The sequence below is a fragment of the Acyrthosiphon pisum genome, chromosome A2 (assembly GCF_005508785.2).
Source record: "Acyrthosiphon pisum isolate AL4f chromosome A2, pea_aphid_22Mar2018_4r6ur, whole genome shotgun sequence".
In the NCBI taxonomy this organism is placed as follows: Eukaryota; Metazoa; Arthropoda; class Insecta; order Hemiptera; family Aphididae; genus Acyrthosiphon; species Acyrthosiphon pisum.
The window spans coordinates 73169222-73176453 of record NC_042495.1 but is presented as its reverse complement, the minus strand read 5'-3'; positions in this window follow the sequence as shown (position 1 = coordinate 73176453).

Here is a 7232-nt window from a genome sequence, read left to right as displayed (position 1 = left end):
ATTATAAATGAAAACATGAATATGTAAGCAGTTATTGTGTTTCAGACTAAAATATTTTTAATTTGTATACGCGTATTCAGGGGCGCCATTTGGGGGGGGGGGCGGGTGTGTACTCGCACACCCTGTAATTTTATTGTCCACAATTGGCCTAGGCCTAATTAATACTATGGCCAGATGGCCTTCAGTTTGCCAATCTTTAATTGTGCATGCACCGCAGCTATTCACTGATAATCATAAATAATATTATAATATTGTGTTCTTTAATTTGATAATTGATAAATTGATATCGGTATCATTTTATCCATTGGCACACACAAATATGTGTAAATGGTAAGTGGCTACTACTTACTGATAGACAAAAGACATAATAATAATAATATGCATCTATTCTATCTAAAAATATCTTTACTATACACTATATACAGTATATACACAGAATGTATGAACGGTAAAATGTAATGTGTTAACTATAAACATATGTTTTTATTAAGTATGTTTTTGATACTGTAATGAATCTGTAATGAAAAACTAAAAACACTAGAAACGTTTTTTTAACGATTGGCCTGGAGGTGGGAAAAAATTGGCCTCTTTAATTGTTTGCACACAAAAACTGAAATGGCACCCCTGCGCGTATTATGATCTTCGAGACCTAATCATAGATATTGAGGATAAGAATAAAATGTCTTTTAATAAATTAAATTGCTGAACATTAGTTATCTATTTGTGTATGGTGACAATAATGAGATACATTTATTATGTAATATAATCTCTCTCTTCAATTTGTTTTACGAGATCATATAATAGTTTATTTATTTTAAAATAAATAAATCCTCAAAAAATCGTACCATTAATTTTTTTCTCCCTAAAAAGGTGGTTTTCATTTATATTGCGTAAAATCAACCAGACTTCGTTCCTCTTGAGATGTTTGTATTGATCGACGTCAATAAATTATATGGTAAACTAACATCAGTGGTTTATTTTTATATATTTTTATTTTGTTTTGTTTTTGAGTACCTATAGGTGTTGTTTTTTCTCTTTCCTATCACTCGTCTTTTTCAAATTGGAAAACTACGAACCCTTCAATTCTATTCCATTTATTCTCAATTTCGAACCGATATATCTCTGGCTGCCATTCACACCTAATGCCCATGTCGTTTTTTATTCTATCCGACGCTTCCATAGCTGTTCGCTCGGAAGAATGTCGCATAAAGCCCGGTCAGCAGTAATCCTTTCACTGGACCAGATTACCTTATATTAAATCTGAGATAGAATAAATTTCCAGTGACAAGCAATTTTCTTCTCTATTCATTTTTTAACACTTTTTATCGGGAATTAAAATGTGTTTATTTTTAGGCTTGATTTATTGATTTTTCTTTCGTTTCATTTTTTCAGCATCTACACTGTTGTAGTGAAAAATATACATTTATAATAAATGTATAGGTAATTATTCTAAAAATAGTGTTAAATTCAAATTTAAAAACAAAATTACATTAATTTTGTAATAAATATATATATATATAATCATAGATTTTTGATGAGTGATGACTGATCACTTTTTGTTGGATTGTTGTATATTTAATAACATTGTACTTGTCTTATTAAACTTATTTTTCTTCTCATTCAAAACTAGTTTTCAATTTACTGTCACCACTCGAAATGTACTTGTCATTATTTATTGCCTTGCCTTATCATTACCCCTGTAACAAGGAAAATGTTAATTCGTTGAATCAGATTTTTAGATTATATGTGGAGGGTGCTGAATATGGAATGGGCCCCTAATATTAGTTACTACTATTATATGTGAAGTATGTGTTAGGATAATATTATATTAAATTCAATATTTTAATGAAAATTTAGTCCATGGTATATTGGTATATAATAATTAATAACGTAGAAGTTATGGTGACTGGTGAGTGTTTAATTGTTATTTTTCAATTTCCATAACATATAGCTTAAAATTTAACTTATATTTATTTTGCATATTATTTAAGGTTATTTAAATTAGAATAATTAGTCATCAGGCATTATAATATTATATCTAGTCCCTGATATTATTGACGATTTGGCCTCCTGAAAATTTTAATCAATTTTTGTAAATATATGAGTACATTTGATTTCCAGTGTTCAAACTCATTAACTCGTAACAAAAACAACGACTTCAATCACGTATTCACGTATAATGGGAGTATGTTGTTTAAATTAAATTTATTTCTTTGTTGTATTAAAAAGTACATCAAACACCTAGGTACCTATGTCAAAGTTTTCAAATGTAAATAAACATAACTTACAAATAGGAATTTTCCAGACATATATACATCTACATTCTACACCAAATATCCCCTTGCAACATTATTAAAAATGAGTAATAAAAAAATAAAATAATAAATATTTATATGCTAACGTCAACAATATAAGCAACACAAGTCATTTATAACACTAAACCGTACGAAGGTAGCGTTTTAGTACGGGTGAATGCTAAAACTTGTAAAAGCTGACGACTTTAGACGTACGGGATTTCTTAAATTTAATTTGTTTTTCTAAAATGTATGAGGGAAAATAACGAAAATTTTTTAACGATACCTGTATCAGTTGAGTTTGATACAGCCTTTGTGTGTGCCCATTAATGGTACTTACTTTTTTACTTATCTCTGCCATGGTTAAAGGTGATCTATTACTATTATATTTTTTCATGAAAAGAAGTGATATGTTAATTTTGCAGTGCTTATTTTTGGCTATGTGAGGGACTGGATGGTGGTACTTTTTATTCAGAATTGGTAACACACTGACAATGAATAGAAAACTAAAGCTGATGCTGTTTATATACAATATATAGGTAATGGTAAGTACCTAACCATTGGAGCCATTATTATTATTTGTATTCTATTATACAAACTATTATACTAATATACTGTATATACTATTGTACTATTATACTAATAGTATAATGAGTAAGCACAAAGCGGAAATATATCACTTTTTAAAGGCTTGGAACTTCACTAAATACATTAAAATATAATTATATCATATACACACTATATAATAATATGTATACGAAATTTTAATACCTAGTTATATAATGTATATACCTAATCGATGTTTGATATGGTTATCGTTAATTCTTATTACTATCACCTAACCTAACCTAACCAAAAAAAAAAAACATTTGTTGATTATTTTCAATAATTTATTAGTATGGAAAAGTGGTAATAACTAACAACCCCGAATAGTAGAAGACAGATACATTTAATACATACTATAAAGCAGAGGTAAACACTCGACAGAATTATACGAGAAAATCATGCTCTAAAAACTATTCTATAAGTACTAGGAAAAATAGTCAAAATCCGTTCAATGGGTCCAGGAACAATAAAGAAACGTTATCAGAAAATTAAAGCGGATTCCAAAAATGTAGATCAACGATAAATTGATAACTTCGTAGTCGTTTGAATTAAAAATAAATCAAACATTTTATACAAAAAATACTTAGATGGTGATGCTTCCAACGACGGTGGAACGTAGTCCGGACAAGACAATTTTAAAAGACCAAACTATGTGGAGTTAGCGCACACCGGAACACCCGAACACGAAATCGGGTGACGGTCACTCGAAGACACGAACAACAACATAGGTACCAAGCCAAAGTGTATCTCAGACCGAGATGGGACAGTAAATATAATATTGTCGAGTAATTTCTAGATATTTAATTTCTAGATTTCTCGTATTTACCGGCTACCAGAAAATACTACAAGCGACATGGTATTACGTCAGGTGTAACTACGGTGTAGATAACCGTGCTATTAATGAATATCAGTTATTAATATTATACTAAAATATATTAGGTTGAGATTCAAAAATTGTAAGATTTATTCATGAATTCATTACATATTTATACACTGCGTCTTATATTGATAGTATGATTATTAGTTTTACCGGGAGTCATTAGTGTTAATGATCTTTTGTACAGTACAAAAACGAAAGTATTTTATAAATTGGATACGAATGGAGAAAAAAAAATAATAAACGATCACTCTACAGTACCTGACAGATGAATCGTATAATCTTCAACCTATTACAAGTCGACCGATGATTACGTATCGATGGAAAAAATGGTTTACATGTAGTAAAAACGTTACGTCAATGATTACGACTTACGAGTTACGAGTGATAGAAGAGACGCAGATGACTTTTTGTGTAACCCACTGTATTGGAGTAGATTGACAAAAGCTATATAGGAATTATAAAACTAGACATAAAATGATTTTAATCGATTACTTTAAATTTGATCAGAAAAATGTGTTTTAGTATTTATACGGTAGAAAAATGCATTTTAGTAAAATTAATCTGAAATAAAATAATGTACTATATAAACATACATTTAACTTAACGTGTTACCTAGGTAAATTCAAATAATTATAAATATCATAACTGCATTGTTTTGTTCGTGCATTCTAATTATTATCAATACCCATTCTAATAGTTTAAGATTAATGAAACTAAACTAAGTAATGACAAATTGAAAACGTAATATATCATACTCAAAATATTTAATTATAACGATTCCTGAGTTCAAAACCAATACTAAATCATTTTTTTTTTTAATCCACTTTTTTATACATAGGTTTAATTATATGAATGATCTATAATTTAAGCTCCTAAATAACCATTATATAGTTATTCAGAATAATTGGTGCTAAATTAATACAATTCATAAATTTGTGATCTGTAATTACGATCTAAGCAGGACTTCTAGGTTCTTATACCTATAGTTGTTTTAAATCTGAAAAATTCTACCAACATGATAAAATTAATTATTGCTAACCAAAATAATAAAAGTAGGTACTGTTTAATAATATTAATGTTAATTATGTAAGCATCATAACTTATAAGATAGGTGTAAAAATAATATTGATTATTGTAAATTTATTTAGAAAAAAAAAAATAATTAATTAAATAAATAAAAGTACACATATGACATACCTAATATGTTTTGGTTTTAACATTACGACATATTCTCTTTTGTTTAACTATAATTTGTTATTTGCATGAAATCATAAATAAATCATAAATATTAGACTCCGAATAGTTCTAACTAACTGAAAATGATATATTAAGAACACATTTTAGTGAACTTTTCTATACAGTTTTCATGAATTATTAATTTTTCAAAAAAAATATTCTTAAGTGTCTCAAATGCCTCTGATAAGTGTGTTTTCAGTCACTGAAAAATATTGTAAGAATTCGTTAATTTAAATGATTGGCAAGTGCATACAACTATATAGTATAATATAATCAAATTTAAAATGTTCGTCTTACAGCTGATTCAAATTATGGTTCAACAGTTATTAACAGATCAAAAAAATAATTTACAAACTAAATAAAGTACAGTTATTGAAACCAGGAACTCAGCATGCTCGCAATAAGGGCATAATTTTAGATTCTGAGTGGAGCGAGGAAGCTATTGGTTTTACTATGGTGTTTTTTTTTTTTTTACTAATTTTGTTACATTACGCGATCAGTATCTTATTTACTGTCAATGATATCTAGGTTAAAACGAGGGCACCTATATAAATAAGTATACATTTTAATAATATAGATATACATGAACACAACGAGGATAATATTATAAGGTATTCTATACACTACGTAGGTATAGCGTACGGTTAAAATTTAAAAGTATACTATTTTAAGTATAAAAAAAGATAATAATGCATTCACTCGTATGTAAACCACTAACGAGCAATTTCGAAGTAATTCATAAATTTGTAGTAAATGTATAATGTATATGTATAAAGTGTATTAAATTATTCTGACGTGTCCATGGATAAAATACCGAGTTTCTATATTTCCTTGAACATAATTTTTCTCTAAAATGTAATATAAAATGTATGCTAATTATTCTTGTGTGAATCTATCGTACGCTCCTCATATAATGAGTAGAATAATATAGGTGGATCCAACGGGTAGGCCTGGTAAGCTCGGGCCTACCCTGGTTTTGAACCTTAATAATATACCCAAAATATGCATTTTAGAATAAATATTTTTAATTAAAAACAAGAAATTGTATATTATATTACATACCGAACAATAATTATACTATTATAATATGATAAAAATTAAAAATGTATAATATTAATATTAGTTTAAATTAAGATTAACTGAACATTTTAGAATATATACCTTTTAAAAATTCCCTTAAAAATTGTGTACATTTTTCAAATTTTTATAATAACTGGGCCTGTCCTGAATTTTTATCTTGGACATGCCTCTGTCTGAATGACGAACCTGTATTTATACATATCATTGCAGTTGTGTTAAATGTTGCAAAACATAGAACTTGAATAAAGGTTTTGCTACCTAGTTATCCAAAATGTATTTTATTTTATTCGTTGTTACATTGACTATAATATATAATCAGTATTTTAATTTGAAACGAATATTTTTAGGTATAAGTTATTATTTATTAACACTATTCCACGAGTATAAAGCGACAAAGCACAATATAATTTCAATATTAAAATCTCGCTGTCCTGCGTGAATAAACTGGCAAGTGAAATATATTCAACAGACTTGATTTATCATTACTAGAATCAGTTTATTTTGATATGGTGGAGCATCACACTACCCGACCATTATAATTTCAAACATCGGAGAGCTTATGGTCGATTGTAAGATGAAAGGTCAACGATTAAAAGGTTTGTTGGACTGGCTTTGTCGATTCAATTATCTTGTTAAATTGAAACTAGCAAGTCCACAGTGAAAAGGTACTAATAAGACGTGTACTACTAGATAAAATTGATTGATAAAAGTCTCAATTGCAAAATTTTGAAAAAAGTCGGGATCAATTTTAAGCATATCGTGATTAAATCATGTACCTGAACCACCTGATTAATTTCAATTTTAATTATCATCCAACCATGCCAGTGTATAATATTATGCAACTGCCAACAATTTTAATAATTATAAAATCTTCGAATTTAGTAGAACAGGCCAGTGCCGCATTTAGGCATTTTGCGCCCCGGTGCAAAAAAAAATTGGCGCCCCCTAAGCTCCGGTGAAAAAAATTGCTTCCCCCTAAGGGGCCTACCCACGGAAAATATGGAAGTTTGATCCTCATTAACCTTTTAGATTTTGAGCACAGAAAAGAATATTTGTTTTACAATGTGTGCTTTTTTTAAAAATATTGTTTAGTAATTGCTTGATTCTCTCTCCGCAAGATACATTTGATTTATGTC